The sequence below is a fragment of the Alligator sinensis genome, unplaced genomic scaffold, assembly GCF_000455745.1.
Source record: "Alligator sinensis unplaced genomic scaffold, ASM45574v1 scaffold768_3, whole genome shotgun sequence".
NCBI classification, from domain to species: domain Eukaryota; kingdom Metazoa; phylum Chordata; order Crocodylia; family Alligatoridae; genus Alligator; species Alligator sinensis.
Window position 1 is genome coordinate 490,585 of NW_005842135.1, and position 10,608 is coordinate 501,192.

The following is a 10,608-nucleotide window of genomic DNA, read 5'->3' on the forward strand; positions in this document are numbered from 1 at the left end:
TAAGAACTACCATCCTGGGAAAATAGAGAAAAGCATTCAAAGGTGCTGTATGTAGTACAAATCTGTTTTGTGGTTTAGTCCACTTGACTATTCCAGCATTGTACGGAGTGGTGATTGGAAGGAATAATTTCTCTTGAGTCTCTATCCACCTGGTCTGGGCCAACTCACAGATTAATCAAGCTTGGCTCAACATCAGTCTAAATCTCTTGAAAACGTTACATAGTGAAAATGGAACTCAAATAACATCACCCCTATTCCAGGAACTAACAACCCTTTTGTTTCATAAACCCAAAGAACAAGGCTTCAAAGTATCTGAGGTAATACATGGCTGTGAGTAGGTTCCCCCACCTTCCTCAGGCCTGCTGATTGAAGAACAAGAGGGGCTGACCATAAAAACCTGTGTATTTGCCAAGGCTATCATAAGGCACAGCCTATCTTGGTGGAATTTAAGGTTGGGTCTGATATCAAAAGGTACCTCCATGGAATGAAATAAGAATATTTTGAGCAATCAGGAATCCAGGCTGGTGAGGAGGTGGGGGAGATTTTTTTACCAGAAGCACAATACACATGTTTTAGTACTAGTAAACTTACTCTTTTTCTGTTTTGCTCCACAGATCCTGTGTGGGAAGGAGATACCCCGTTGGGTGAACCGCCTGGCTTATTTCAGCTCATGCATCCCCTTTCTCCAGAGTTGCCTCCCAAAGGAGTGGCTGACCCCTGCAGCCTTGCAGAGCCATATCAGCCTCGGTCTCCACAAGGAAGAGCAGGGAGACACAACAGATGAGGAGTCCCCATCCACTTCTGCAGCTGCCGCAGCCTCAGGCACCTCAAGAACCTGTAGACATACACGGGTCTAAGATGTGCCCTCAAATGCCATTGCCCCCCCCCCCCCCCCCCCCCCCTCCCCCCTCTCTCTCTGGGTCTGTTCAAATTCATTCTTACCTACCCTTTCTCATGCCTTCTATCTTTTCCTTCTCCCAAAACTATTGAGGAAACCCCATTTAATGAGAAAATGAACGCTTGTTCCTTTCTCTGAGGGCTGCCACTGTGGTTCCTTGGCAAAATGACTTTTTCAACCCCAGTATTGTGCTGAACACTGTGGTGGCTCCCTGGATTCTTTGATCCACAGAGAACTGCAGACTCTGAGGCATGAAAGCATGGATTTAAGGGGACTATTGGGAGGCACCATACTGTGAAGTTCCCTGGCTGGAACTGTTTTTATTGTTTTATCTTCTCTCTCCTGTGTGTAAACCTCCTCTCCAGTTCCACTGAGGTTGTCCTTCCTCCACCACGTACCTCCTGTCTCTACCAAACAAAGGAAGCAGAGCCTGAGCTTGACTTTCTCATCTCCAAGACCAGCAACAAGCTCCAACCAATTTCCCCTTTTTTACCAGGTTTCTAAAATCATTTGAACAACAAATGAAACATGCTGCTGTTCCACGATCACCAGTTTTCTGTATTGGAATTTAATAAGAGCTCAAAGGACTTTCCTGCCCTCAACAACAATAACAAAATTACCTTGGAAAATGAATGTGTAGCAGTGGCTTTTGCTTGGATCAGAAAAGGCATGGGGCTAATGCTCAGAGGCAGCTATTCAGTAGGCTCAGGGGTGACCTTAGGTGCATTGGTGCTCTTAGGCAAAAGGATTTTAATTTTCCTACTCTAGCTCAGCACTTTCACATCTCTGGGTTCTTCTCTCCCTTCCCTCGTATGGGCCTAAGAAATTTGTTTTCTGACTAGGTAATCAGCTATGCTGTACACTGGGGATGGATTTCTGGATCAAAGAGGGTGAGAGACTCTCCTGGGTAGATCACTCTTTCCTGCAGCCTTTTTTCCTAGAGTCATGGACTCAAAATGTAGCTCCCTAGGCAGCCACTTACCCAGCCTACATTTTAAGGTAAATGAAAAAGTGAAAAAGCACTGAAAAAGGTCCAATCTATCTAGATGGAGAATGAATCCAAAGAGTGTACATCTGTTTACACCCCTTCCCCATTCAAAGACTGTCTAAGTGGAAAAGGCAGCTTGGGAGCCATCAAGAAGCACTGAGGAGCCTGTGCCATATAGAGCTCCATGGTATCTCCTGCTACCCAGCACCATTATATGTCAGTCATTTGGGATGGAAGAAGCATGAGGCTGGTCATTTAGCCTCTCCAGCATTGGCCCACAGATGTCTGAAGCCCCTGTGATGGTTTCTGTGGTTGGGGTGGAGATGGTGTAGGAGAACAGAACAGGTGTGCTCATTCCTTTATTCAATCTCTGAACCAGGAGTTTTGATTAGAGAGTATAGTAGGATGGAGAATGAGAACCCAGGTTGCTTTTTTACCACCAGCAGCTGCTATTGGCTACACAGAAGAGAAAGATAAACGACTGTGATCAAGTGTCTGTAATGCATTGTCTTAGAGCCTGGTTTTTAAGAGAGTTGTGCAGCGGGAGCTTCTGTGGGTGTTTAGCATCTGTGAAGAACCAACCCTCAATATGGGTGACCACATTGTCTATTGACCAAAGTGAGAATAGGATCCTGCTACTCTCACCCAGTTTATACAGTATTCCTGTAGCTAAAGTTGAGAGAGGCTTGTGCTTTGGAGTTTGCAAGTGTTGTGTTCCATCATTGCTGATGTACATGATGTCAGGACATACGGGACCTTTGTTTATTCTGTGCACACACACGAATGTGTGTGCAAGTGCATGTGTGTGTGCATTTACCCAGAGAGATTACAGAGTACTGAGAGCCCTGTGAAGAGCCTGGGGCTATTGTAAGAAAGAGCTGCTGGCTTCTTGTTGGGGCAGGGGACTCTAGGGGGGTTTGATAGCTAGAAATTCAGTCCTTGGAGCATAATCAAACTCTGCTGTCTGGGCAGTGTTGCACATTTGTACAAAGAAACCTTTAAGACATACCTCTAATTTTTTCATAATCTGTACAAAGTGCTGCAGTTTCTAGTGCTTTTGCCCAGAACCAAAGTCACATTCTTTATTAAACCTGGCTGGCCACATATACTACCCACAGTCAGTGCTGCATTGTGGTTTATTCTGAAGCTTCTGGCATAGCCATTCTCTGTTACCCTGGGGTTCCGCAGGTGGGTGCCTAGATCCAGCACCACTGTCTCTGTCACCCTGGTTTGTTCTGTGAAGCTTGTTAGGATTGGTATTATACTCTCCATTATTCTGAAGCTGCTGTAGTTGCTGCCCAGAAACATCATTACACAATGCAGCACTGCACCCTCTGTTCCCCTACCATTACTGGTATTGCTGCTGAAAATCAGCAGTGCAATCTCCATTTCTCTGAAGTTCCCAGGGTTTCTGCCAGCAACCAGCATTGTGTTACGTGTAGGGACTTTTAAAACATGTCTTTAGGTCCTGCCCTGGAGGAAAGCAAGTGGAGGTTCTCCTAGAGCTCTTGTTTGGAGGGGGGAAAATGCAGTTACACTTACAACAAACAATGCCTGATCTGATTACAATGAGCCATCACCCTATGCTTCCATCTTGTGTCTGAGCTCAGAATAAAACATTGTACCAGACATCCAAAGTAAAATCAGGGCTCCAGTGGCAAACATTTCACTAGGGAAGCATTCTCTTTAAATATTTAATGAAATAACATTCATAATTGGTTGCATTTTCATCCAGGCAAGCTGTGTTTCTCCTCAATTCAAGCCCTGGGGAGAGGACACATGTTTGAGGTCTTGGGACTTACCTTTGGTGCAAGCAGCTAGCATTATAAAAAGAGGAATTTGGAGGGGCTTTTTTGCAATGAGGGGGAAGAAAAACAAAACTTTTCTTTGGCTGATTTGTAGCTCAGAATGTGTTATTGTCCTCAAAAGAGCTGCTGACCTCCACTCTCTGTCCAAGGTGACAGACCACCATCAATCAACAAAAATAAAAGGACACTGTGGAAATAAGAAGTATATTAATAATAGCTTTATCTGTGTAATTAACAGCATTTTAGATTATTAAAACTGATGGAGTTTTTAAAATCTAATTTACTGTTCTTGTATGGTGAAGTTTGTTTGTTGTGGGCACTATCCTTACCTTTCAGAGAGTGAAATTAGGCTGGTCGGTGTCACTTTCTGTTTCTAATTGCTTTCACTTCCTATTTTTCCTGTATGCCTTGCTGCTGCTTTTTTGGGTTCCTAACACTGGGTGGAGTTTTGAATGCAAGCAATTTTCACTGAAGTACATGGAGATATTTGGAAGTGGGTAGAGGGAATAGAATATGTTTCGTTGCCTCTTGTCCCTTTATTTATTTATTTATTTTTTTAAATTCTATAACTTTAATGTTGGGACCTAAATGCCTTGAGATTCCCCTTTCAGATAGGGGGATGAACTATCACTGCACCTGGGCACCAGTAGCTACAGGTGATTTCTCTTACAGAGGATCTAAACGGGCATAGATGAGATAGTGGGAGTTAAAGGTGAGGTTAAACTAATGCTAGAATAATAATATTTGTGATTTGTGCAAATGTATAATGTTTCCTTTAGGGAGAGTCCAGGCAAGAAGAAAAGAGTTAAGCTGTAACAGAGTCTTCTCTCAATAGTATTTCAATAATGCCAGTTCTTCTGATCTGGGGAGACTTTTCTTTTGGGAGTCACCTGGCCACTTCTCTATCCTAAATTCAAGAATGGAGGGACTTGGAGCTCTCAAATGCTTAGAGGACATAGAAAGAAACAACTCTGCTTTTACAGCCAGTTATTTCCTGAATTTTGTGCCAGTGTGTTGGGACAGTACTGTACAGTGAAAAGTGACACAGAGAGGCTGGTTTCAGAGGTACTGAGGATGTGTACCTCTCATTATTTTCCATTGGGGTGGTGAGTGCTGAAGGATTCTGAAAATCAGGTCCATATTGCCTTTGCATAGTTGGCAAGTTCAAGAAACAGCAGCACTTGTGTGGACATCAGTTCCAGCCAAGCAGATGTGTGGCATTTACAGTAAGTACCTCAATGACCATGCAGTTTCAAGACATCAGTCTGCTAAAGAAGAATTGCTAATATTAGAGATGGATGTATAAGCCATCCAAGGTATGGCAGCATTGTTTCCTACAGGATGATCACCAGGGGATTGCCTGGTTTAAACAACCCAAGCAAACTGACTTCTATCATTTCCCATGGGCACTATTCAATCTGTCTTGTTGTCAGTGCTTTTGCTTTTCAGCCTAAGTTTTTCTTGTGCTCACTTTCAACCCATCACTTCTAGTTATGCTGTTTAGCAGTTCCCAATTTTCTCCCTCTCTACCTTAGTGTTTATAATCTGCAAATCGGTTCAATCATTCAATTAGACTAGGATCAATTTCTAGGATAATGTGGTGACCACAGAATCAAAATAACACTTAGCATTGCTTTTCATTGTAGTATGTATCATAATCCATGCTTTGTTCAGGAAAATTAAGAGTATTGCACTTCCACCATGTTCCTGACTTGGCTAAAAGAGAGGACTACTTCATCACTGAATTGCAGCACTGTTTCTAGTGGTTACTATTCCCTTAATGATTCAGGACCCTTCCACTGTAATTTTATATAGTTCCACTGAGGGATATGGCATTTAGCAGGCACATAAGATGAGGGGCAAAATTTAGCTCTGGCATAGTAACTCCCTGTCATAATGTTAGTTATTAGTACTCTCTTTGCTTTGTCAGGTCCTATTTTTGTTTGGGGCCCTACATATGGGACACTAAATTCTCCGATTGAAATGTAGATTAACTTTTTGGGGTCTGTAAATTATGGTGGATGCTGACACACCATCCTCCTGGCTTCTATGGTCTGATGAGCAGCTTTGGAGTCTCCTACTCCTTTCAAGCATATCAGCTTCTTGCCCCAAGCTGGCAGCCTTTTCCTTTCAACAGCCTCATCCCTACTCCATCCCTCTGTGTCAATGTCTTCCAAGTGTCACTGAAGCTGATCTTGTCATTGAAACACCTCGCAGTTTTTTTAATTAGTTGATGAAGTAAAGCAGGGGAATAATGATTTGGCTTTGCTGTGATACTGTCCAGGTGTTCAGAAGATGCACATCTGACTTCTCATTGAAATGCTTTGTAAGAGACTGGCCAGCCTTCCAATTCTACCTGATCTTTTTCAAACCCATTGGGCATGTCCCCATGAGCAGAAGCATCCGGCTAACTATAGGCCCATCAGCCTGACTTCTATCCCGGGGAAGATCTTAGAAAAGTTTATTAAAGAGGCCATCCTTAATGGACTGGCCGACGTCAACATCTTAAGGGATAGCCAGCACGGGTTTGTTGCGGGTAGGTCTTGTTTGACCAATCTCATTTCCTTCTACGACCAGGTGACCTATCACCTGGACAAGGGAGAAGAGATTGATGTCATATATCTTGACTTCAGAAAAGCCTTTGATCTGGTGTCCCATGATCGCCTCTTGGAGAAACTGGCCAATTGTCGCCTTGGGTCCTCCACGATCCACTGGCTGGAAAATTGGCTCCGGGGTCGGACCCAGAGGGTAGTAATCGATGGAAGTCACTCATCGTGGTGTCCTGTGACCAGTGGGGTCCCCCAAGGCTCTGTCCTTGGACCCATACTGTTCAACATCTTCATTAATGATGTGGACACTGGAGTCAGAAGCGGACTGGCCAAGTTTGCCAATGACACCAAACTTTGGGGAAAAGCATCCACACCAGAAGACAGGCAGGTGATCCAGGCTGACCTGGACAGGCTCAGCAAGTGGGCGGACGAGAATCTGATGGTGTTCAACGCTGATAAATGCAAGGTTCTCCACCTTGGGGAAAAAAAACCCGCAGCATCCTTATAGGCTCGGCAGTGCTATGTTGGCTAGCACTATGGAAGAAAGAGACTTGGGGGTCATCATTGACCGCATGATGAACATGAGCCTGCAATGCGATGCGGCGGCTAGTAAAGCGACCAAAACGCTGGCTTGCATCCATAGATGCTTCTCAAGCAAATCCCGGGACGTCATTCTCCCCCTGTACTCGGCCTGAGTGAGGCCGCAGCTGGAGTACTGTGTCCAGTTTTGGGCTCCACAATTCAAAAAGGATGTGGAGAAGCTTGAGAGAGTCCAGAGAAGAGCCACGCGCATGATCAGAGGTCAGGGAAGCAGACCCTACGATGACAGGCTGAGAGCCCTGGGGCTCTTTAGCCTGGAAAAGCACAGGCTCAGGGGTGATCTGATGGCCACCTACAAGTTTATCAGGGGTGACCACCAGTATCTGGGGGAACGTTTGTTCACCAGAGCGCCCCAAGGGATGACAAGGTCGAATGGTCACAAACTACTTCAAGATCGTTTCAGGCTGGACATAAGGAAGAACTTCTTTACTGTCCGAGCCCCCAAGGTCTGGAACAGCCTGCCACCGGAGGTGGTTCAAATGCCTTCATTGAACACCTTCAGGACGAAACTGGATGCTTATCTTGCTGGGATCCTATGACCCCAGCTGACTTCCTGCCCTTTGGGCAGGGGGCTGGACTCGATGATCTTCCGAGGTCCCTTCCAGCCCTAATGTCTATGAATCTATGAATATTCCCCTGGAACAACTAACAGTGCTACATATTTGTGGAATGTAGCAAGTTGTCCCAGGTTGGGTAGGGGAGGATGGGGCCAGCACCTGGGGTTCTGGGGGCCTCCTGGGGCTCCAGTGGCAGTGATCCAGGTGCACAGAGCCTGGCCAACAACTCGAGCATGGCATGGGCTGGCCAGGCTCCAGTTTCAAGTGGAGCACACTGCCACCATGAGTGCCACCCTGCTTTTTTCTGGTGAGGGTTTTTTTGACACCAGGATCTCCCAGTGTCAAAAGACGCCACTGCGCTGCAAATTAGCAGTTCAGCACACAACTGCAGGTGCAGTATGTTCAGTTTGTGGAGCTAGAAACAAGTCTACGGTCCAGCTCAAGCTGGACGTGTGCGCTCATCTAGACATGCCCATTGACATGCAGTGAATTCCATTACTGTTGTAGCAGACACACTACAATCATGATCCTGGGAAGAGCTGCTGTTTTTCCAATGCCTTTGGATGATTCAACTGGATGTGTGGCATTTGCATCAGGTGTTAAGGGTTGTGTGCAAATGCACAAGTAATTATTAAAAGAAATGATGTATTTGTGGTTCTTAATGTAAAATAAGCTGTGTACTTTTGCCAAAATAAGAGGCCACATTTATTTTTGGGGTGGCTGTAACAATTACAAATCTATTATTTCTATTCCTTGCCCATGTGTTGACCAGTGTAGGGTAAAAAGGAAAAGCACTGGCAACTGCTGGAGCTGGAGGGCTGCACAAATAAAAGAGCTTCGGTGGAAAGTTCCAGGAGACATTTTGCCCTCAGAAACAAGTGTGGTTCACCTACAAAAGCCTGTTGGGCCTGCATGCACTTAGTTTAAAGCTGTCTTTGGCCAACTACTTAAATCCCTTTCATATCATTAACTAGATCTTTGGCTGAGAAAGGCCGAGTTCTGAACATCAAATGAGGGACTAACAATGCAGATTTCCGGACTGAACAGTGCAAGCGGGATCTTTGAAAGTTTCTTCCCCCATTGCACAACAGCTCTGAACTCTGCCATCTGATCTTCCAGTTCTGCCTCCCCCAAGCTGTGCAACCACACCTCAGTCTTCAGTTGCATTGCCTAGTTAAGAGTGATGTTGTAGCCATGATGATCCAGAAATTATGTGAGAGGCAAGCCTTTCTTAGGATGATACTTTTCATTGGACCAACTATGTAGTTTGGATAAAGTCAGGCAAGCTTTTGAATATAAGCTGTTCTTTCTCAGGGCTCTGATCACAGCCTATGCTGTGCCAGGCTTTCTGTGACCAAAGACCTGACAAAGAATGCCTTGCACTCGAAAGCTTGTCTAACTTTAACTTTATGCCAGGTGCATAGTTGGTTCAATAAAAGATATCACTCTAAGAAAACCTTTCATGTTGCATCACCTACTCATTGCATCATGCTCCTGAGCTTCATTTTGTCAGCATATCTTGGTCCTGACCTGCAGTACCCTCTGCTGGTTCAACCTGAAGTTAGACCACAGATTTTACCAAACTGCAGGAATGATTTCCAGGCAGTAGCGGGGGGGGGGGAAGACATGGGGAGAAACTAAATTAATTTAATCTGTGAGGTAGTCAGTATTTGAGCACAGTTTTCCAGGCTCTGCATTTGAACCCCACATTGTAATGCCCAAGTCCTGCTATCAGAGATTTCCTGCAAAAGCACAAAGGAAATTTTAATGAAAAAGCGTAATATTCTGTGTCACATACACATGTATAACCTTCCTTTCTTCTTCAATGCCCAACATAAAACGGACAGTTGGAGGGATGCTATTATTAACCACACGTATGAGCACGACATGTTTCACCTGGAGCTCATTACACAGCACGTATGTGTCCAACCTGACGGTGGGTGGTTGGACCCAGAAAGGTGCTATGCGAACAGGCCGGGGACGAAAGGGTTACGGGACCTTGTTTCTCCTTCTCTTATCTCTCTTCCCGTTGACAGAAAAACAATTAAGGAGGCGGTGTAACAAATAAATGCTTTACTCACACTTTCGTATAGGTGGTTTCCTTTACAGCAGTTTCAAGAATAAACTCGCTGTTAACTCGAGAGCTCTAACTCGGTCGTGATGGGGGCGTCCGGAGGGAAGGGATTTCGTGGACGCAGGACCTCCGGTGAGGGTGATCAGGCCTCTCCGATATGGCGTGGGTCCCAGCTTTTTGGCACGCGCGCTTTTCCTTTTAAACGGGCTGCACCCGCCCGCCCCCTGCCAATCAGCGCGGGCCGAGACCGCTGATCTCGTGGCTATCAGGCCGTGCCCACTACTTCCCCCACGCCACGAGCACAACTTGCTCTCATGTTTGGTGTTTGGTCATTTATATTTTTTCTTTTCTTTATCACAGTATGCACAGTGCAGAATCATGTCCGGGCTCCAGACTGCCAGACCTCTGAAGTCACCAAGGCTGAAGAGGACAACCCTCATTTCACCAGACACCCTGTCTCACTGAGGAATGCAATAGGGTTGTCATTACTGCAAGGATTGGCTGTAGCCACTATCACAGTTCTCAGAGGAATATTCTTCATTATTTATTGAACAAGTCTCTCCCTCCCACCTTGTAATTCCTTAAGGAGTCATTGCAGGCTTGGCAGAAATGGTCCCACGTGTAGCACATGCTGGGTAGGAGGAAACATCTCTTTCTTTTATCTTTGAGATCCTTGAAAGGAATTTCCTTGAGGGGATTCTCTGTGACAAACCATCTGTCCATTTAGTGGCACCAAGGCCCTCCTCAGCCTCAGGGTTACATAGACAACATCTCTCTCTCTCTCTCTCTCCCTCTCCCTCTCCCGCTCTCTCTCCCTCTCTCTCTCTTTCTGCCAACCCCAAAAGAGCCCTTATCTTCCGGCAAACTGCCTTGACTTCTAACGGGAATTTTACCTGGGTCAAAATTACAGGTTCAGACCTAAGTGAAGGCCCTGCGTTCTATCAGTAGTCAATAATATTAGATATGCCTCAGCTATCTAATAATAGTATTAGGTAGGCCATAGCTTTACTGTTGATTGTACCATACTTGGATGCCTTCGGATTTCCTTTCATAGATTCATAGATTCATAGATGTTAGGGTCGGAAGGGACCTCAATAGATCATCGAGTCCGACCCCCTGCATAAGCAGGAAAGA